Raw genomic sequence first — 23,812 nt, 5'->3', positions numbered from 1 at the left:
GGTAAAAACATCCCTAAAGCAGCCGTCACATTGCCCCTTCTTTTCGATGTCAGTATCGCACAACGACGATACTTTCCTCTTCACAGGAGTATCATCAGAATAATCTTACAATGCTGCGACCATACATGATCAATCAGTTATGTAAACAGAATACATTAGAGATCGTATTACGCTTCCTTGGAACATAACTGATGTTGCTTTCGTTTCTATAGAACATTCGTAGCACAGCAAGTTTCTATTAGCCAAATATTCATCGAGAGAATCAAATACCTGTGAAGATACACCCTTGCTTAGTTGTCTGACGAAGTGATACAGAGTTGAAAAGCTTCAGAAGATGTAGGGAGACGTAGTCTAGCTGTTCATTGTGGTCCAGAGAAGGCTTACCTAAAGAAAATAAAACAGCAAAAAAGCGAGTTGGACTCGGTCAAGATTAGTGACGGTCAGATGTTTTCCTTAGGTGGATGGTTCCACTTGGGAACAACTGGTTGGTTATTGCCGTAAATGCGTAACTGTGCTACGGGAAACAAGGTGTTTTAGAGAGCACAGTTTCTCTGTAATATTCCAGCGGACAGAAACCCCTCTCAGATTAACGAGAAATCAACATCTCAGTAGGAGAGGCTGCACAATACGAGAAGGAATAAGGAAGTAAGTTTAGAGTTTGAACTCATGTGGACAACAAGGTAGTTACACGTTGAAATTCATGGTGAAAATCTTATTTTGTATACTGCTACTAGTTCGGTCACAGACCATTTTCAAGCTTAGCAGGCATAAGTTGCTGGAATGTTATGCCGTGATGTAAACGATTACAAGTTGCTGTTGCTGGTCAGCCGTAGTCAACAAAACTGTCCACAATTTAATAATGGTACAGAGCAATTGCCACCAAAAGGATTATTCACATCGAAAGTCAATAACAAACGAAGATAAACTTGAAAATGGGCTATGATCGAAACTAGTAGCACTGTGCAAAATAAAACACAGCTGAAGGTTTTCACCATGAATTTCAAGATTGTTTAGCAGCTGACTTTCCCCTTATATGCATATGTAAGGTGGTTACAGGTGGAACACAAGCTCGTCTTACGAGAAGATCACACGGCAATCGTCTTTCTGTATTCTTTTGTTTTTATAGTACGTGAAGTTCGAACTCAAATATCGATAGAACAAAACCAATCGATACAACTCTAAAAAATTCTCGAGAAAATCGAAATTGAAGTCTGCCAAGCTCTTAAATTTCCTAAACCTAGCCCGATTTTTCTACCGGCAAGCGCCGGCACGGTAGCTGAGCGTTTTTGGTCAGAGCCGGTTGGCCTCTGTAATAAAAAAAACACTGAGAGGAAGGATCAACAAACGAACTTCAACCGATGTCATGTAACGTCCGCACGTGGGACTGTGGTAGAGGGATCGTCTGCATTGTGGATGGCCTGGGTTCGAGTCCTGACGATGGCAATTTTTTTATAAGACATGTATGTTCTACGAGCATTTCCATGAAGCATAAAATACATAAATTAATTTGTAATGTTTTTAATTTAAGCATTCGATATTAATCATCTTCTAGAAAAAAAAACTGGCAATTAACAATTTACATTTGCAATAAAAACTGGGTTTTGGGTTTTTGTGTGCAATATTTAATTACAAATACTGTAAGAAGAAACGGAGTTTTCATAAAAATGACAATTATAAGTGTGATGAAATGAAACAGAAATTCTGACATCGGCCGCACTCAGGCACTGAAATGAATTCAATGGCGACAAGTAAAAATTTGTGCCGAATCGTGACCCGAACCCGGATTTCCTGCTTTACACACCCGACTGCGGAGTATGTCAGAATTTCTGTTTCATTTCATCATGTATATGTACGGTTGCGCGATCAAGAATTGTGTCTGTTCTCTCGGACAAGTATAAATTCGGAATGTGTTAATTAACATATATTCGATGGATTTTATACTGAATACGCAGGTGTTCGAACTGAAAGAGGAAAAAAGCGAAAAAAGTAATGACGAAACGAGAGTAGAAACAGCTATCTAGCAATTTCCAGTCTTGAGTATTATTGATTTTTTTTCATCTGAAATATTTTATGCTTCACAAAAATGCTCGTAGAGCATGCACCTTGTTTAAAAATTTGCATCCGACGGGAATGGAACCCAGAACTCCAAAGAGCAGCTGAGCATTCTATGCCTGTCGAAGAAACGACCTTACTTTAAACCGTTTCGGAAAAAATCAGAGTCGATTTTCTCGAGAATTTTTGAGAGTACTGTGGACCTGCTTTGGAATACCGACGTTTGAGCTCTGCACTTCACGTGCCATAATCCGATTGCTGTGTGGCCTCATTATCAGACAGAATCGGGCAGGAAATCAGTCGTGATCTACTCAAAGAGTCATGTCGGAGTTCACCTGATGCGGTTTAGGAAAAGCGCAGAAAAACTAAACCTCGACGACCGTCTGGAGAATTAAATCCCGTGCTTTCTGTCCACGAACGCATTGTTCAACACCCGCAGCACGAGCCATATATTGAACTTTGTTAAGGTCTACAGTTTCAGAGGCTGGTGGCTGATCAGACAATACCACTTCCATGACGCGATTTTAAAAGTACCTCAAAGTGTAGTGTTAAAAAAAGCCCTCATATAGGTGTGGACGTTTCTCGATTTAATATTCCACGTCTTTTTTGGTGCTAAATTTGATTCCAAAACTTTTACTGGGGACAAGACAATATTCATTTATATTGTGGTGTACATTTCTGAGGCAATCATCATTATCGTTGTTCTACAAACAATGGAGGTGATATAAATACCACATTCTTGTGTATATCAAAGATATTCTAAATATAATGTCAGGGATAAGTGATTTCCTTGGATGAGTATGAAATGGTCTAACATCAACTTGATGTTGTACCAGTTAAAGCTTGATCTATGAATGTGGATTCTTTCAGATACTTTTTTGGAAAACATAATCTGGGGAAGCTAATTTATTGTAACTCTCCTCATCTACACTATTTCCACATGACAAAAGAATAACAATATTAGATGTGCCCACACATATTTTCACGTTTAACCTCATACATTTGCTGAAGTGAAATAACTAACCTCTACAGCGCAACTTCAAAATGCTGTGTATCATCACGCAGAATACGAGCTCCTCCGCATTTTTTGATTATGATATTTATTCACGCATTTATTATAGGGACAAAACAATTGCTTCTTCTTCTATCCTAAAGTGGCATTCTCTATACGTGGTAGATTCGGTGATTAAGCTTACACGTTAGAGATGTTTCAGTATAAGTACAGAGAGCTGCAACCAGTCTCTTTTTCGAAATAGTTATTCATTCCATGAACCGGTTTTCGAACTTTTTCAGGCTCATCTACAGGTGACATTCAGTCGTTACATAGCGTAATGCTGGGTGCTGGCTCTGTGACAAGAAGATGGAACATGCTTTAATGCATCGGTAGGAGTAATGTTTATATGCCGATTTAGATCCAGCTGTGGACTTCTTCTCACCTTAGTCCCGAAGCTTCGAAGATGGCAAGGCCACTTTTTATCAGTTACGTGCCTTTCGCTAAAACGCGTTTCTTTGCGAGTTCACGTACCTTTGCATATCAGTGACAGCAAATATGCGGCACTATCTCAATGTCGCAGACTAACCTCGACCGGTTGACGTGCACCATAGAACTACCATTTCAAACTGATTGCTCCAAAATCCCGCTGTATCATATGTTGTCGTCTCATTCTGAAAACTAAAATTTACGTATAGCAACCAAGAGTGTAGCGCTAAGAAGAAGGTCGTATCACACTTGAGATAGTAATGCACAGTATTTAAAAAATTATAAATTGGCATATAGAAATAATATCCTTGACAAGTCACATAAGTAGCGATCCTTCTTGTGGGTAATTAGTTGACTTGTTGAGACCACCCATAAATGTTAGCAGTAAAACTTTAGTTCAGTCAAAGACAGTAGCGGATTTAAAATTTTTCACACCTAACCACACTGTAATATATCCGCCCTTCGAAAAATAAGTTTTAAATAATAACTATATATTTCTTAAATTACAGTACTCCAAGTTGCAAATAAAAATCACATTATAATCAGGAATTTTTAAATTTAATATGAAAAAATAAACAAAACTCACCAGTGAGCAAAGTTTGCACGTGACGTTGATGGCAGCAAACTCGTTAATCATACCTCCATAGTTGAGGCGGTCATCAGTTAGGTCAGCTCCGATGTGAAGAATGGACAAGGCGTTCAAAAAATGGATCTGAGCACTATGGGACTTAACTTCTAAGGTCATCAGTCCCCTAGAACTTAGAACTACTTAAACCTAACTAACCTAAGGACATCACACACATCCATGCCCGAGGCAGGATTCGAACCTGCGACCGTAGCGGCCGCGCGGTTCCAGACTGTAGCGCCTTTAACCGCTTAGCCACCGCGGCCGGCAACAAGGCGTTCAATCGCTCCTCAGACAAGGTACAAGGTATGTATGATTTTAACCTTTTAAGAGCCGAAAACGAGCGTTCTGCTGAACATGTTGTAAGTGCCGTACATAGAAACTTTCTAAGTGCTACGTCAACATTCGGAAACATGGTCTGTAACCTCTCCTTTCGAATAAATTTACTAATTTCGACTGGAACACCAATAATCTCACAGGATTTCAAAAGTGCCGCAAGAGGTACAGATTCATTTGGGAAGGAAGGTTCTGAATCAGTTTCATATGATGCTTGGAGTTTCTGCTGCGCGCCTGGTGAATTACTCTTTAAGTTTTCAGTAAACTATGAAGGTGTCTAACATTGTTTTATAACTTTGCTTACTCCTCACTAATTAAGCGTACAAGTTGCCGAGTTCTGGGAAAAATCTTTCGTTTCTAAATTTCTCCCTACCAATCAGAAGAACTTCTTCAGTGTCCGCCCCTTCATCAACATGATGTCTGCTTTTCCTTGATCTTTTATAAGCGCATTCATAGTGCACATCAGTCATAATCTCCATCGATTTATTTTCATAATAGTCGAAAATCCCACGAACAGAGCTAATAAATCTTACAAGCGATACGTATAACTCATGCACTATTCCAATATCACTTTCTACCCTTTGCAAGTTCACATTTACACTATGAAATCTCTGGAGTATATCCTTCGAAACTGTCATCTTTCACGACAGCTGTAATGATAGACCTGTCATCAGTACTACCTAACTCGATGTCGAATAGGCAAAATTTTTCGTAAAAAATTTACCTACTCTGCCAAGCGCTTTCAGAGCATGAGCTTCACGTTCTCGCTTTTCCTAAGCTAATTTCTCAAATGTTGCCCCACTTAATTTTGCACGTACGTTTTTGTCACTCTTATTCATGTCAAAGATACTAACGAAACTCAACGCGCGGCGTAGCCGAGTGGTTGCTGGCACGGTAGCTCAGCGTGTTCGGTCAGAGGGTTAGCTGCTCTCTGTAATAAAAGAACTGAGTCAATGGATCCACGATGACAAGAAAAAAGGCAGTCTGAGGCGGCTCCCCCCGTCGGAGGTTCGAGTCCTCCCACGGGCATGGGTGTTTGTCGTCCTTAATGTAAGTTAGTTTAAGTTACATTAAGTAGTGTGTAAGCTTAGGGACCGATGACCTCAGCAGTTTGGCCCCATGACACCTTACCACAAATTTCCAATTTTTTTCCTTACGAAATTGTCAACCAACACAAAAGTTTGTAAATAATAGGTATCCAGTTCAAAATCATACCACACGGCGCACGAGCACAAAGCTTTTTACTTTAAAGACGGCAGTCAGCCAACACCAGCACAAACGGAAATAAGTGACACAGAAGCAGATAGCCTCAGACTGGCGAAGCAGCTTCAAACACTTAAGATAGGCAAGGCTTCCGGTCCAGATTGTATACCACTCAGGTTCCTTTCAGAGTATGCTGATACAGTAGCTCAATACTTAACAATCATATACGACCGCTTGCTAATAGGAAGATCCGTACTCAAAGACTGGAAAGTTGCACAAGTCAAATCAATACCCAAAAAGGAAACAGGAGTAATCCGCTGAATTAAAGCCCCTTATCACTAACGTCGATTTGCAGAAGGATTTAGAAACGTATGCTGTGATCGAAAATTATGAATCACTTCGGAGAAGACGATTTATTGACAAATAACCAAACACAGATTCGGAAAATATCGTTCTTGTGAAACAAAACTAGCTCTTTATGAGTACTAACGATAGGGGACATCAAATGGATTCCATATTTTCAGTTTTCTCGAAGATTTCTGACACCATTTCTCACAAGCGACTTCTAATTAAATTGCGTGCATATGACGTATCGTCACATCAGTGTGACTGGATTCTTGATTTCCTGTCAGAGAAGTCACAGTGCGTATTAACTGACGGAAAGTCATCGGGTAAAACAGAAGTAATATGTGGCGTTTCCTAAGGCAGTGTTATAAGTCCTCTGTTGTTCCTAATCAACATAAACGATTTAGGAGACAATCTGATTAGCCCTCTTAGATTGTCTGCAGATGATGCTTCGATTTACCGTCATGTGAAGTCATCAGATGATCCAAACGAATTGCAAAAGATATCTGTACGGTGCAAAAGTGACAACAGATTCGAAATCATGAAAAGTGTGAATTCATCAACATGAGTACTAAAAAGAATCCGACAAATTTCAGTTACATGATAAATCACAAAAATGTGAAGGCTTCAGCTGACCCAAACACTTGGGAATTACGAACGAATAACTTAAAACTGGATCGATCATGTAGATAAGTTGTGGGGAAAGAAAATCAAAGACAAGCAGAACACTTAGAAAATGTACGGCACCAGGTTTACTAAAAGAGACTGCTTACACCAGCCGGCCGGAGTGGCCGAGCGGTTCTAGGCGCTACAGTCTGGAAGCGCGCGACCGCTACGGTCGCAGGTTCGAATCCTGCCTCGGGTATGGATGTGTGTGATGTCCTTAGGTTAGTTAGGTTTAAGTAGTTGTAAGTTATAGGGGACTGATGAACTCAGCAGTTAAGTCCCATAGTGCTCAGAGCCATTTGAACCATTTTTTGCTTACACCAAGGGTCCCCGCCCTCGTCTTGAGTACTACTGTGCGGTGTGGAATCCGCACCAGATAACATTGATGGAAGGCATCGAAAAAGTTCAAAGATGGGCAGCTCGTTTTGTATTATCACGAAGTAAGGGAGAGAGTTCTACGGATTTGATACATGAATTGGGGTGGCATTCATCAAAATTTCTATCGTCTACTTTCTCCATCTACGTAGGGAGAAATGATCTTCGCAATTAAATAAGAGAAATCAGAACTCACACGGAAAGATTTAAGTGTTTGTTTTTCCCGTCCGCTGTCCGAGAATGGAACTGTAGAGAAGTAGCTTAAAGGTGGTCCGATGAGTCCACTACCAGGCACTTAATTGTGAATTGCAGAGCAGAGTAGTCAAGTAGACGTAGATGCACATGAAGTTCGTAAATTAAAAGTATCCAGTTCAAAAGTGTACCACACGACAGACGAGCACAAAGCTTTTTACTTTAAACACGACAGTGATCAACTGTCTAGCCTGGTTTACGTGAGCGAAATGTGCTATGAAATAAAGTCGTTGAGACAGGAACGACAACGCAGAAGAATGTAATTTAATTGTCGCCACCTTCTGTATTCTCAACGAACAGGAGTTAGAAGCCGACAGCATTCTCCGAGTAATAACATTTCAAAGCTCATGTTGTCGAGTGTCGTCCTGATAGCTTGCTTTACAGTATTATTGAACAGTTTCATAAACACGATTCCAGACGGAAATTGTTTGGATTTCCATTCAGTCACCAAGTAAACTAATAATATTTCAAAGCTCGTATTATCGAGTGTCGTTCTTACGGCTTGCTTAAACTTATGCCATGTGGGCCTACATGTAAATCCCCCTCTGACCAGGGACTGCTTTGGGCATAAGTTTCTTGCAGGGGCAAGAAAGTTTTAGGCGCTGTACGGTACGTTTAGATGGTGATGGAGATGAAACTATGCTGTACTATTAGCCCTTTCTTCTGTAACACGTGTACACGGCATCATAAAAAAGGTCGACGCAGTTTAAACATAACGGTAGGTTACAGACGCACAAGTTTTAATTGAACAGTAGCGCAATCGCCCTTTACGTGATAACAGTAATGGAAAACCTTGTTCTGAAGCCTCAGATCATTTTTGAGATATGCATGTATAGATTACCTGTGATATCTTGAACAATGTGAACACAAACAAGAACACCATTATCAAGACAATGTATTGTATGTAGTGCACTCACATCTGCTCGAATGCGCCGATAACATGGTTTGAGATACCAAAATGAATTTTTGGCACATGATAGCTTGCAAAACAAAGAGTTTCGAGAGCATACCTTCACCGAGGAGTCAAGCAGTATATTGCTCCCTCCTACATATATCTCGCGAAGAGACCATGAGGATAAAATCAGAGAGATTAGAGCCCACACAGAGGCATATCAACAATCCTTCTTTCCACGAACAATACGAGACTGGAATAGAAGGGAGAACCGATAGAGGTACTGAAGGTACCCTCCGCCACACACCGTCAGGTGGCTTGCGAAGTATGGATGTAGATGTAGATGTATTTTGCCACATAGCTAACATGCACAACTTCCTTATCTACTGCAATATACAGGGTGAGTCACCTAACGTTACCGCTGGATATATTTCGTAAACCACATCAAATACTGACGAACCGATTCCACAGACCGAACGTGAGGAGAGGGGCTAGTGTAACCGTTTAATACAAACCATACAAAAATGCACGGAAGTATTTTTTTTAACACAAACCTACGTTTTTTTAAATGGAACCACGTTAGTTTTGTTAACACGTCTGAACATATAAACAAATACGTAATAAGTGCCGTTTGTTGCAATGTAAAATGTTAATCACATCCGGAGATATTGTAACCTAAAGTTGACGCTTCAAACCTCCGACGTTCAGTTGCATGTTGTAACAAACACGGGCCACGATCGGCGAGCAGCATCTGCAGGGACATATTTACGATGACGACCGTGTTTACGAGTGTGGCTGTAGTGCACTGTTGTGTTTTGGTCTAGCTGTCGCAGTGTCCGCATGTAGCGCTTGCTGCTATTGTTATTCTGCATTCGTCTCCGCACGCAGACCAACTGTAGTACACCGTGTTACCAGACGTCTGTGATAGTGTAGTGTTGTAGGAACTGTGACCATGGTGTATTCGAACTCTGAAAAGGCGGAGATGATTCTCAACTATGGCGAGTGTCGACGAAATGCAGCTGAAGCCTGCAGGGTGTGTGCAGAACGGTACCCGGACAGAGAGCATCCAACGTGCCGCACATTGCAAAACATCTACCGCCAACTGTATGCAACAGGTATGGTCGTAGCACGCAAACGGGTCCGTAACAGGCCCGTCACAGGAGAAGCGGGTGCAGTTGGTGTGTTAGCTGCTGTTGCCATGAACCCACACATGAGTACACGGGACATTGCGAGAGCCGGTGGACTGAGTCAAAGTAGTGTCATGCGCATACTGCATCGTCACCGCTTTCACCCGTTTCATATGTCGCTACATCAGCAATTACATGGTGATGACTTTAATCATCGAGTGCAATTCTGTCAATGGGCATTAACAGAGAATGCGTTGCAGTTCTACCTGTTTACCGATGAAGTGGGTTTCACAAACCACGGGGCATTGAATCTACGGAACATGCATTACTGGTCCGTGGACAATCCTCGCTGGCTCAGACAGGTAGAGCGACAGCGACCGTGGACTGTAAATGTATGGCGCGGAATCATTGGCGACCACCTCATTGATCCTCACTTCATTGCAGGGACCCAAACAGCTGCAAAATACATCGCGTTTCTACTGAATGATCTGCCAACGTTGCTCGAAAATATCCCACTGGAAACGCGTCGACGTATGTGGTATCAGCATGATGGTGCACCTGCACATTCCGCAATTAACACTAGGCTGACCCTTGACAGGATGTTCGACGGGCGTTTCATAGGACATGGAGAACGCATAAATTGGCCAGCCCGTTCTCCTGATCTTACACCTCTGGACTTCTTTCTGTGGGGTACGTTAAAGGAGAATGTATACCGTGATGTGCCTACAACCCCAGAGGATATGAAACAACGTATTGTGGCAGCCTGCGGCGACATTACACCAGATGTACTGCGGCGTGTACGACATTCATTACGCCAGAGATTGCAATTGTGTGCAGCAAATGATGGCCACCACATTGAACATCTGTTGGCCTGACATGTCGGGACACACTCTATTCCACTCCGTAATTGAAAACGGAAACCACGTGTGTACGTGTACCTCACCGCTCATGGTAATGTACATGTGCGTCAGTGAAAAAGAGCAATAAAAAGGTGTTAGCATGTGGACGTAATGTGCTGTTCCAGTCTCTTCTGTACCTTAGGTCCATTACCGTTCCCTTTGGATCCCTACGTAATCCGGTGCTCTCCGATACACACGATCGAACAGCAAAGGAGTGGTACTCAAGCGTCAATTTTAGGTTACAATATCTCCGGATGTAATTAACATTTTACAATGCAACAAACGGCACTGATTACGTATTTGTTTATATGTTCAGATGTGCTAACAAAACTAACGGGGTTCCATTTAGAAAAACGTAGGTTTGTGTTAAAAAACATACTTCCGTGCATTTTTTATGGTTTGTATTAACCAATTACAGTAGCCCCTCTCCTCACGTTCGGTCTGCGGAATCGATTCGTCAGTATTTGATGTGATTTACGAAATATATCCAGCGGTAATGTTAGGTGACTCACCCTGTATGCGTGACTGTACTTTATTTTCAGTGAAATAATCTAATTCTTTGAAGTGTGATCGATAGCGGGTCAAATGATAGTTAGTATGTATTTGTAACCATATAAATGAAGGAATGACAATCCTACTTTTTATAGAAAGCAAGAGCTTTTGTTAAGCCACTTATTTGCCCTCAGTTGTTTGATTAATAGTAGACTGTTTCAGGATTCAGTAGCAGCTGCAACTGTCTTAAGGCGTTACTGAGATGAAATTGTGTAAATCCCTCCATGTTTTAGGAAACGAAGCTAATTATAACATACCAAAAAGAAGAAATCTGTACAAGACAGCCGAAAAAAATTCTCCCTTTGTTGCAATTTCAGTGTAATCCTGTAGCCTTTGCATTTTTAATAACAATCGGATGAATTTTGGAGTTATGGGTTTTAGTAGCGTAATGTGTTAATGCGATTGTTGCAGACTTGCTACCTGTAGCTTACCAGCGCTGCAAGATGGCCGCCCGTGTCAAGGCTCGTATTGCAGAACTACACCTCCCTTACTGAGCTACCGGCCGCGGTGGTCTCGCGGTTCTAGGCGCGCAGTCCGGAACCGCGGGACTGCTGCCGTCGCAGGTTCGAATCCTGCCTCGGGCATGGATATGTGTGCTGTCCTTAGGTTAGTTAGGTTTAAGTAGTTCTAAGTTCTAGGGGACTGATGACCACAGCTGTTAAGTCCCATAATGCTCAGAGCCATTTGAATCTTACTGAGCTGTCCCGCCCGCAAGGGAGCCGCCACTACTATTGTTATCCCCTACCCCACTGCGCCGTCCGCGCAGCTAGGGGCCGTGTAACATTACACGCACTCTAATTCTACATATCAGATCTTATAGGGTTTTTGTAAACAGGAGTGATTAGCGCTCTTTTCCAGGCACGTGTGGCTGTTTGCTGCACAAGAATTTCACCATAAATGGAGAAGGAATGGAGAAGATTTCACAGCGTTTCGCTGGCTCTACTATTTGCTTTGTTTTACTATTACTCGCGTAACAACTAATATATGAGATAAAATATGTTGCTACGAAAAGAGCCCCGAAATACCTTTTAGTGATGCTGTGCTATGACTTTCTTTGGATCATTAATTTTCAACAAAACAAAATATATTATGTTCTTATTAGTCTGGATCTGGCTTTCTATTAAAGGAACATTTTTTAGTTACTGTAACTCGCCATAAAGTTCAACATATCTTCCTTACTTTATAGTTATTAAAAAGGTTAATGAAAATTACTTCTTTATCAATACTGATGTTACAGTACGCAATGATTGTTCAACATCAAGCTTTTGCAGTGGATTTTTGTTAACAGTAAAACACCAATAAGTACCACGACTAACACGAGAACATGAGACTATTGTCATAGAAAAAGATGTTTTTACTATAAGGTTGGCCAGCCCAGAACTACTCACAGTAAGATTTCTTTTATGTTATGAAGGAAAATTATCTTTTTGCACTGTTCATAATATATTACCAGCATCCCGCGTCAACCTGTAAAACGCATCATAAAATCTGCTGCTCTGCTCTGCAATTTCGAAAGCTGAAAGAAATAATTTTAGTTCACTAGTGCCTGTCCGCTTCTTTGCGGTATGATTGGTTTCATTTAATGCAGTTTCAATGCGCCGCGGCAGCGGCTCGTTCGTTCGTAGCGCAGCTCTGCACCACGAATAATACACTCCTGGAAATTGAAATAAGAACACCGTGAATTCATTGTCCCAGGAAGGGGAAACTTTATTGACACATTCCTGGGGTCAGATACATCACATGATCACACTGACAGAACCACAGGCACATAGACACAGGCAACAGAGCATGCACAATGTCGGCACTAGTACAGTGTATATCCACCTTTCGCAGCAATACAGGCTGCTATTCTCCCATGGAGATGATCGTAGAGATGCTGGATGTAGTCCTGTGGAACGGCTTGCCATGCCATTTCCACCTGGCGCCTCAGTTGGACCAGCGTTCGTGCTGGACGTGCAGACCGCGTGAGACGACGCTTCATCCAGTCCCAAACATGCTCAATGGGGGACAGATCCGGAGATCTTACTGGCCAGGGTAGTTGACTTACACCTTCTAGAGCACGTTGGGTGGCACGGGATACATGCGGACGTGCATTGTCCTGTTGGAACAGCAAGTTCCCTTGCCGGTCTAGGAATGGTAGAACGATGGGTTCGATGACGGTTTGGATGTACCGTGCACTATTCAGTGTCCCCTCGACGATCACCAGTGGTGTACGGCCAGTGTAGGAGATCGCTCCCCACACCATGATGCCGGGTGTTGGCCCTGTGTGCCTCGGTCGTATGCAGTCCTGATTGTGGCGCTCACCTGCACGGCGCCAAACACGCATACGACCATCATTGGCATCAAGGCAGAAGCGACTCTCATCGCTGAAGACGACACGTCTCCATTCGTCCCTCCATTCACGCCTGTCGCGACACCACTGGAGGCGGGCTGCACGATGTTGGGGCGTGAGTGGAAGACGGCCTAACGGTGTGCGGGACGGTAGCCCAGCTTCATGGAGACGGTTGCGAATGGTCCTCGCCGATACCCCAGGAGCAACAGTGTCCCTAATTTGCTGGGAAGTGGCGATGTGGTCCCCTACGGCACTGCGTAGGATCCTACGGTCTTGGCGTGCATCCGTGCGTCGCTGCGGTCCGGTCCCAGGTCGACGGGCACGTGCACCTTCCGCCGACCACTGGCGACAACATCGATGTACTGTGGAGACCTCACGCCCCACGTGTTGAGCAATTCGGCGGTACGTCCACCCGGCCTCCCGCATGCCCACTATACGCCCTCGCTCAAAGTCCGTCTACTGCACATACGGTTCACGTCCACGCTGTCGCGGCATGCTACCAGTTTTAAAGACTGCGATGGAGCTCCGTATGCCACGGCAAACTGGCTGACACTGACGGCGGCGGTGCACAAATGCTGCGCAGCTAGCGCCATTCGACGGCCAACACCGCGGTTCCTGGTGTGTCCGCTGTGCCGTGCGTGTGATCATTGCTTGTACAGCCCTCTCGCAGTGTCCGGAGCAAGTATGGTGGGTCTGACACACCGGTGTCAATGTGTTCTTTTTTCCATTTCCAGGAGTGTATTTAAATAACTGAAAACGTCTTAAAGGGATGGGATAAAATACCAGGCAAGCTTATTACAAATCATAATGCAAGATTTCACTAAGTAACTCTATTCAAAACATTTAAACAAATCAAGTTATTACACACCTTTCCAAAGCTATGTCTAATGGCGTCCCTCTCACAATCTTGACAAAAGAATGCTACGCAACCGTACAATATAACGTCAGAGGCTCTTCCTACTCACGTAACTACAAGAAGACGACAGAGAAATTAATGTTCGTTCTGTACTATTTATACTAGTCACATATTCTCATCTTTGTTTGATATTTAATAAGTATCGTCTGTGGCGGTTTCAGTACTCGCCGACACAGATATTATCTAAAAAAAAATCGGTACATGATTTTATATAAGAACAAAACATGACACGTAATGCTTTCTCTTTATTACATAATATGTCTTTTGCTAAGAGACGTTACAAGCGTATTCATTGCCAAATCTAATTGGAAGTCCACTGGATCGTTGTCTGCAACTGATCTCAGGAATAGGCCTGTATATATTTAAATCCCCATTAAGTTCCCCTGATTCTATTTTCAAATGGTTGAAATGGCTCTGAACACTGTGGGACTTAACTTCTGAGGTCATCAATCCCCTAGAACTTGGAACTACTTAAACCTAACTAACCTAAGGACATCACATACATCCATGCCCGAGGCAGGATTCAAACCTGCATTTGTCTGCACCAGTCTGCATTTGTCTGCACCTGTCTGTACCAGTCTGCATTAGTCTGTAGTCAAGTTTCAGTCTGCGCCTAATAAGATTATCATATTCCTGTACATAGCCATGAAGATAAACGTAAAGACACTTTGTCAAGTATCAGAGATATGTGAGATTAAGATTAACGTACAAAGACCAAAGGAACTTCAGATTGTCAATTGTAAATAGCATCCAGAATCAAGTTAAGTAAGGTTTATGATAGTATTATTTTAATAAATGTGTGTGAACATTAATCAAGTTCTGTTTAAAGTTGGTCACCATCAATCTGCAACTCTAAGCGTGCAATTGGCATTTCTATCGTCTGACCTAACGGCAGACGATAAACACGCCACGATAAGACCACGAGACATATTGCTGACACTCGCCTACTTCGTTAGAGCGACAAGTCAAATAATCTGATGGTGTGTGTACCGAAGGTCTTACAGTACGCACACCACAAATACCCATACCTCCCTAACAAAACATTTGCAGACATATGTTCATATAACATTTTTTATTCAGAATTACTTATACTACAACTGATTAAAATATTGACCTTTCCTCCCCAAACACCCTGTATATCGATGACGGAAATAAAAACAGTGTTCAAGAGTGAGATTAAAGTTCAGGGTATAAATGAAATGTCGTGTGGCTAGGGCCTCCCGTCGGGTACACCGTTCGCCTGGTGCAGGTCTTTTGAGTTGACGCCATTTCGGCGACCTGCGCGTCGATGGGGATGAAATGATGATGATTAGGACAACACAACACCCAGTCCCTGAGCGGAGAAAATCTCCGACCCAGCCGGTAATCGAACCCGGGCCCTTAGGATTGACAGTCTGTCACGCTGACCACTCAGCTACCGGAGGCGGACAAGTTCAGGGTGGAAGAATATCAATGAAAATATTGGCTAATGACATTGGTACGCTCGGCGAAAGTAAAGAAGAATTACAGGGTCTGCGAATGAAATGTACAACTAATGAGTACAGAAGATGGCCGAGCGGTTCTAGGCGCTTCAGTCTGGAACCGCGCGACCGCTACGGTCGCAGGTTCGAATCCTGCCTCGGGCATGGGTGTGTGTGATGTCCTTAGGTTAGTTAGGTTTAAGTAGTTCTAAGTTCTAGAGGACTGATGACCTGAGGTGTTAAGTCCCATAGGGCTCAGAGCCATTTGAACCATTTGAACAGAAGATGGATTGAGAGTAAACCGGGAAAAAGCAGAAGTAATGAGAAGTAAAAGAAATTAGAATAGCGAGAAACTTGACATAAAAACTGGTGGTCACGAAGGAGACAAAGTGCAGGAATTCTGCTACCTTGGAAACAAAGTAATCCGTAACGGACAGAGCAAGGAGGACATAAAAAGCGGATAATCACAAACTAAGCGCGCATTCCTGGCCAAGAGAAGTCTACTCGTATCGAACGTGGGTCTTAATTTAAGGAAGAAATTTCTGAAAACACAGGTTTGGAGCTCAGCATCTTATGGTACTGAATCGAGGACAGTCCGAGCACGGGGTCCCGGGTTCGATTCCCGGCGGGGTCAGGGATTTTCACCTGCCTCGAGATGACTGGGTGTTTGTGTTGTCCTCATCATTTCATCATCATCCAGGAAAGTGGCGAAATTGGACTGAGCAAAGGTTGGGAAATTGTACGGGCGCTGATAACCACGCAGTTGAGCGCCCCACAAACCAAACATCATCATCATCATCGAGGACAGTGCTGAGCAGCGGGCCAGCTACCACAGGCACAGTGCGCTGTCCAACGCACATCCCCCGCTCTGTTTCTGAATCAGTGCTAAAGCTGCCATGCTGACGGCATCACCTTGCTGGCTACCGCCATCGCCTGGGGATAGATGCCACGCAGTGTCCATGCGCTTGGCTGCTGCCAGCACCAGCACAGCACGCTTCGCCAGTCGATATCAGTCTGTCACGGAGAGTATTGGCTTTCTTTCCAGTACCCCTTCACTGCTGTAGCTTGTTATGAAAGAACCGATTATTCAACCAGTATTGTATTCTATTGTATTTTAACCGGGGGCCTAGAAACGACGGAGAGGCTCCGTGCCCGCCGCAGCTGCAGTGGTCCACAACCCCACGACGACTACCGCAGTCCACTCACCCCACCGCCGCCCTGCGCAGAACCCAGGGTTATTGTGTGGTTCGGCCCCCAGTGCACCCCTCCCCCACCCTATGGAACGTCTCACACCAGACGACTGTAACCCCTTTGTTTGCGTCGTAGAGTAATGGTGGTGTACGCGTACGTGGAGAACTTTTTTTGCGCAGCAATCGCCGACATAGTGTAGCTGAGGCGGAATAAGGGGAACCAGCCCGCATTCGCCGAGACATATGGTAAACCGCCTAAAAACCACCCACAGATTGGCCGGCTCACCGGACCTCGACACAAACCCGCTGGTCGGATTCGTGCCGGGGACCAGGCGCTCCTTCCCGCCCGGAATGCCGTGCGTTAGACCGCACGGCCAACCGGGCTGGCATTCAACCACTACTGCTTCCATGACGGAACACTGCCTGAGACGTGCCACCAAACCACTGCAGCCACGCCCTGGGTACTGAACTGCAGATGTACTGCCCTATCACAGCCAGCCTTATCACAGCCAGCCAGCAGTCACTCACTCCAGCCTCCACGCGCGTGTGGTTTTCAGACAAAACCATCCTCAAATCTACCTTAACCAATTTAAGGAAATTTTCTTCTTGATCTACATCTACATCTACATTTATACTCCGCAAGCCACCCAACGGTGTGTGGCGGAGGGCACTTTACGTGCCACTGTCATTATCTCCCTTTCCTGTTCCAGTCGCGTATGGTTCGCGGGAAGAACGACTGTCTGAAAGCCTCTGTGCGCGCTCTAATCTCTCTAATTTTACATTCGTGATCTCCTCGGGAGGTATAAGTAGGGGGAAGCAATATATTCGATACCTCATCCAGAAACGCACCCTCTCGAAACCTGGCGAGCAAGCTACCCCGCGATGCAGAGCGCCTCTCTTGCAGGGTCTGCCACTTGAGTTTGTTAAACATCTCCGTAACGCTATCACGGTTACCAAATAACCCTGTGACGAAACGCGCCGCTCTTCTTTGGATCTTCTCTATCTCCTCCGTCAACCCGATCTGGTACGGATCCCACACTGATGAGCAATACTCAAGTATAGGTCGAACGAGTGTTTTGTAAGCCACCTCCTTTGTTGATGGACTACATTTTCTAAGGACTCTCCCAATGAATCTCAACCTGATACCCGCCTTACCAACAATTAATTTTATATGATCATTCCACTTCAAATCGTTCCGCACGCATACTCCCAGATATTTTAAAGAAGTAACTGCTACCAGTGTTTTTTTCTGCTATCATATAATCATACAATAAAGGATCCTTCTTTCTATGTATTCGCAATAGATTACATTTGTCTATGTTAAGGGTCAGTTGCCACTCCCTGCACCAAGTGCCTATCCGCTGCAGATCTTCCTGCATTTCGCTACAATTTTCTAATGCTGCAACTTCTCTGTATACTACAGCATCATCCGCGAAAAGCCGCATGGAACTTCCGACCCTATCTACTATGTACTTGATGAGTACCATAGTCTCGATATTTTTGATAAAGGGTATTGTCCTAATGGGCCGTATTTTAAATTACTTAATTGGGAACTACTACAATGAAATGAACACCCTTAGCTGCTTACAGGCGTTGAATATGTCAACGGGAACAGATGAAAACGTGTGCCCCGACCGGGACTCGAACCCGGGATCTCCTGCTTACATGGCAGACACTCTATCCATCTGAGCCACCGAGGACACAGAGGATAGCGCGACTGCAAGGATGTATCTCTGGCACGCCTCCCGTGAAACCCACATTCTCTACGTATTGCCCCGCACGACATTCGTAGTGCCCCCGCCGATTGTACTCATTACTCGCGGCGCGTTGCCGATTCCCGTAAGATTTCGGGCACTGTTTGTGCATTCGCACAGACGAAGAAGATGGTCAAGTGGCCGGTGAGCTTTAACTATATATATACTAAGATGGTATCTGTTCTTTCGGACATGTCAGAAAGAACAGATACCATCTTAGTATATATATGGGAAATACTAGTCTCGAGCGCAGCCTATTCTGAACTCATTTATAGCAACAGATGTGGATACATCTCCTTGTCTCGATAGCAATTTTCCTGCTCACAGTCATACAAATGTAGCAGTCCCATGAATAAGTACGTTTATGTGCGATTTATAGCTCTGCATTACAAGATGGTGAACGTTGACAACCGTGATTTGTGCAAATATGTATGGTATGCTATTTATTTGTCGAGACGAGGACGATGTGTCCATATTGTTTGCTACAAATGCATTCGAGAACGGGCTGTGTCCAACACTAGTAGTTCAGAATCAAGTAATTTAAAATACAGACCGGTGGTGTAATGTTCTTCATATTTAAGGTGCAGACAAATGCAGACTGGTGCAGACAAATGCAGACTGACTGATTGGAGGTCTGTACACTCGTTATAATACCTCGCGCGTTCAGGTATCACTGCGCGAGTGTGATCCGCGAGGAGAAAAGGTTCTACGTTAGCAGCAATCTCATTGGCTGCGTTACATATTAATACGCGGATCGGCGGAAGCAGAATTTGGTCCGTCTCTAAGACAGCGCCATCTCGTAGTGCGGAGACGGACGAGCGCTGCGCCTGCGCTGTTGTGCTTAGCGGGGCGCGCTCTATTGGGAAAGTTGTGTACGCGCTGACTACGTGGAACTATGTACACAACAGTATTGAAAGGAACTTTACTTCTGCAAAAATGATGTGCACGACGTGAATGTATACGCAGTACAACTGGACGGTAATGGGATTTTCTTGCAAACTATGTACGGGTACATGCCATTTTTACGCTATGCAGCCTACCACGTATTATGATCATGTGACGTACGCAGTAGAGTCATCCGTTGTTTGCGCACTTGTGCCGCGTAAGCCGCATTGTGTAGTGTACCGGCGACGGATCGGTTAGCTGTGTTGTGTATGGTGTTAACTGTGTTCGTACAAGCGCTGCTAACAATGCCACGCGTCTAGAGTAATGAGGAATACGCAGATATGGTGTATGTTTATGGCTTCCGCGACGGCGGTGCTACCGCTGCAAAAGAGGAATACCACAGGCTCTTCCCGACTTGACGATTACCTGATCGCAGGTTGTTTACCAAAGTGTTTTATCACTTTGCGTGAAACCGGCTCTCTTCCAGGTACACATTTTTCGTCCGAGCGTGCACATCAACAAACTTTGCAAGAACAGGAAGAAATTATTGCGAGTGTTGAGCGAAGTCCCAGTACGAGCATAATAAGAATGTACCTGCGTATGAATGTCCCACAGACACGTGTATGGGAAACATTATATGCGGAAAACCCGTGTCCATTTCACATAACAGCGTATCCAAAATCTCTACGTTGGCGACAATGCCCAACGACTTCTATTCTGCCACTGGGTAACTGAGAATAGTCATTTGCTTCCATACATACTGTTCACTGACGAAGCCCAGTTTTCAAGACATGGAATAAACAACACACGCAATAATCATCTACGGTCACGGAAAAATACACACGCTTCAGTGGATAGCAAATTCCAAGTTCGTTTTGCCATAAATTTTTGGTGCGGCATGATCGTAACCTTTTGATAAGCCCATTTGTTATCAGTCAGTGATTGATGGGAGAGAGGTACCTGAATTTTTGGAAAATTCATTTGTGGAGCTACTGGAAGATGTTCCTTTAGCCAGGCGAACTGGAATGTACTTTCAACATGACGGTGCCCTTCCACATGTCACGTTACGTGGGAGTGACCATTTCAACCACACCTACCCTAATCGCTGGATTGGCCGTTGTGGTGCTATTAACTGGTCTCCAAGATCACCTGAGCTTACACCTTTAGATTTGTAAGTAGGCTGTTTAGGTTTTTTATATTCGTAACGCCACGTAGCGCTTTGTATGAAAATCACTGGCTGTGCTGTGTGCAGTCTGTGGCTGGTTATTGGTAATATTCGCTATTGTAGTGTTGGGCAGTTGGCTGTTAACAGCGCGTAGCGTTGCGCAGTTGGAGGTGAGCCGCATGCAGTGGTGGATGTGGAGGGAGAGATGGCGGAATTTTGAGAGCGGATGATCTGGACGTGTGTCCATCAGAGACAGTAAATTTGTAAGACTGGATGTCATGAACTGATATATATATGATGACTTTTGAACGTTATTAAGGTAAATACATTGTTTGTTCTCAATCACAATCTTTCATTTGCTAACTATGCCTATCAGTAGTTAGTGCCTTCCGTAGTTAGAATCTTTTATTTAGCTGGCAGTATTGGCGCTCGCTGTATTGCAGTAGTTCGAGTAACGAAGATTTTTGTGAGGTAAGTGATTTGTGAAAGGTATAGGTTAATGTTAGTCAGGGCCATTATTTTGTAGGGATTATTGAAAGTCAGATTGCGTTGCGCTAAAAGTATTGTGTCTCAGTTTAGTGATGATCAGAATAAGGAAAGAGAGAAATGTCTGAGTACGTTCAGTTTTGCTCAGCTGTTTGAAAATCAAATAATGTAAGAGGTCTATCAGCACAGTAATTCATAAATTTTTCTAAGGGGACGTTACAGATTTCTGTTTATGTGTTGGATGAAATCAGACGTGCACAAAGTGAAGGTAAATACACGAGATGAACTGCTTCGTCGCATCATGGACGCTGCTCAATTGATTAGGAACCAACCACAGGCAAATGAACAAGCAACACAACATGTTGTAGAGATTGTGTACGCCCTTGATCAACATTCCTCTTCTCCAGTTCTGAATTGCCAGTTTCAGTTTGTTCAGAGTCTCACAGGACCTGTAAGCGTTAATTGTGGTCCCAGCGATTCAGCTCCGACGACGAGGTGAAAGAAGAGGTTCATAACTTTGTGAACAGCATGGCGGCGACCTGGTATGACATGGGCATACAAAAACTGCCGCAGCGTCTACAAAAATGCATCGACAGAAATGGTGATTATGTTGAAAAATAGCTAAATGTTCAAGCTGTAAACTGATGCAAACCATTGTAAAAATAAACAGGTCTATCTACTTATAAAAAATAGAAGACCTTACTTTTGGGATTACCCTCGTAAGAGTCAGAATTGGCAGACAGGGTATAAAAGAATACCGTATACAAAACTTTACGTTGTTTAGAGGAGATAAAACGGATCTTCCTTTTCTTTATGTGGACAACATACCACAGGTGCATCGTTTCCCCGTTAGAAGTCCATTACGGTAATGACGCTAGCGATGTTCAGAGACAATGGTCGAGCTTCCATGTGGTGAACATTGATTTACAGTTGTTGCTGGAAGTATCCTCTGTTCACATTAATACACAAGACAAATGTGTTTTCACGAACCACAGTAGCCGCGTCTTGTAATTGGAAAATTCTAAGGCCAGTCGTGTCTTCCATCATCAATAGAGAATTACTTTAACGTGTAGGATGATACTGTTCACGACCATTTGGTTGGGCCGTATCATCTGCCTAACATGTTCGGTGGAGGAAATTATCTTACCTTTCTCCGTGTAATATTATCAGAAATGCTGGAGAATATCAGGAAAAGATAATGGTTTCATTATGACAGGGCCTCACCACACTTTGCCGTTGATCTCGGAGAACATTTACGCTCTGGTTTTCCCAGATTCTTAGATAGGGAGGGGTGTGCCAGTACCATGGTCACCCGTTCGCCAAGCCTCTCTCCTATGGCTTTCTTTCTGTGGAGGAAGATGAATCGTTTCGTGTACTAGGCGCCGTCCGACAGGCCAGAATAGCTAGTTTCACGTTTGGCTGAAGCTGCAGTCATTGCTCACCTGGTGGTTCTGAGCGTGTAAGGGAAGCGCAGCGTCAACCACTTTAAGGACCCGTAGTGGGGAGATGATGCGCCTGTGATATTTGTGCCACATAACAAAAGTGTTTCTTTTTATCTCCTCTAGTAGCTCTACAAATTTGTATACGTAAATTTTTTGCTTTCTGTATAATTCATGGCTTTTACTACATCTGTTATTGTATTTTGTGTGCCTTATTTTCTGAATTAGAGATTGAGGAACAGTCCAACATTTCCCTCAATGAGCTTAGAAAAATGTCTAGAAACCACATTAAAGCTGGAAAGTGTACCAAGCCAACACTTCATGTCTGGCTTACCTCCATGTCTGGTAAGCTAGCACGTAGTGCGCTAAACTGTATGTGCGGGTCTTGACCTTTACTGTATCTGTTGGGATTATAATATCGTCAACAGCGTAACTTCCCTGTATAATGGTCTCGAGTTTAATAACATCCTGCGATTTCAAATAATCTCGAAGGAAATAACTGTGCACATTCGGAAAGGAAGAAATTCGAGGCTGGAGGATGTCCTCTTTTCTTCAACCACGCGTCCACCCCTGGTAGCTCAGTGGTCAGCGCGACGGAATGTCATGCCTACCGGCACGGGTTCGATTCCCGGCTGGGGCGGAGATTTTCTCCGCTCAGGGACTGGGTGTTGAGTTGTCCTTATCATCATCATTTCATCCCCATCGACAAGCAAGTCGCCGCAGTCGCGTCAACTCGAAAGACTTGCTCCAGGCGAACGGTCTACCTGACGGGAGGCCCTAGCCACACGGTATTTCCATTTCAACCACGCGGTCTTCAAGAAACTGCTGTGTCACTTTCACGTAAGCCTTACGCGTGTGACATCTTATCAACTGTCTTACAGCACAGAACAAACTCTTGCAGAAAAAACAGCCTCACAATACACAAGTAGACGCCATTATAACTTCAAGAAACTGAGGACTCAGGCTTACACTCTTCACAAAAGTTCCTACGTGCTGTCCCAGAGTGCCGAGTTGGCTGTCAAGATAAGGCACATTAGGTAGCTGTGGGTTCTAATTTCAGCGTATTGTTTTCTCAATATAACTGATACGCGTTTCTGATCAGTGTGATAGCGCGTTATGGAACAAATTAAAGTGTTTCTAAATGTCAAGTGTTTGACCTTGTCAGCCTAACTGTGTTATTTCGTAATAAGCAGTTAGATGAGATCAAAGTCAGATACTTGATACGTCATAGACTGGTGGGAGTTAACTAAAACCAACGGAAATATGTTTTGTAGGTGAGCGCTAGTGGCTCAATAACAGTGTCTGCCTCACGATCACTATATTTTCAGTGGTCGTACGCTGTTACTAAGACGGAGCGATCTCTAATTCGAAACAAATGCAG

At 43.8% G+C, this 23,812-nt stretch overlaps 1 protein-coding gene and 1 non-coding gene across 2 annotated transcripts in view; one reads left to right on the top strand and one right to left on the bottom strand.

Moving 5' to 3' along the window:
* The window catches only part of LOC126177075 (facilitated trehalose transporter Tret1-like), a 122,943-nt gene that overhangs the window by 5,788 nt on the left and 93,343 nt on the right, over positions 1–23,812 (top strand). The gene's annotated exons all lie outside the window — the stretch shown is intronic.
* On the bottom strand, positions 18,329–18,402 carry Trnat-ugu (transfer RNA threonine (anticodon UGU)). Its single transcript has one exon. It is a non-coding gene; the product is annotated as a tRNA-Thr (tRNA).

The sequence above is a fragment of the Schistocerca cancellata genome, chromosome 3, assembly GCF_023864275.1.
Source record: "Schistocerca cancellata isolate TAMUIC-IGC-003103 chromosome 3, iqSchCanc2.1, whole genome shotgun sequence".
Classification (NCBI taxonomy): Eukaryota; Metazoa; Arthropoda; class Insecta; order Orthoptera; family Acrididae; genus Schistocerca; species Schistocerca cancellata.
Note: the sequence above shows the minus strand (reverse complement) of the source record. Positions and strands in the feature narration are given on the sequence as shown.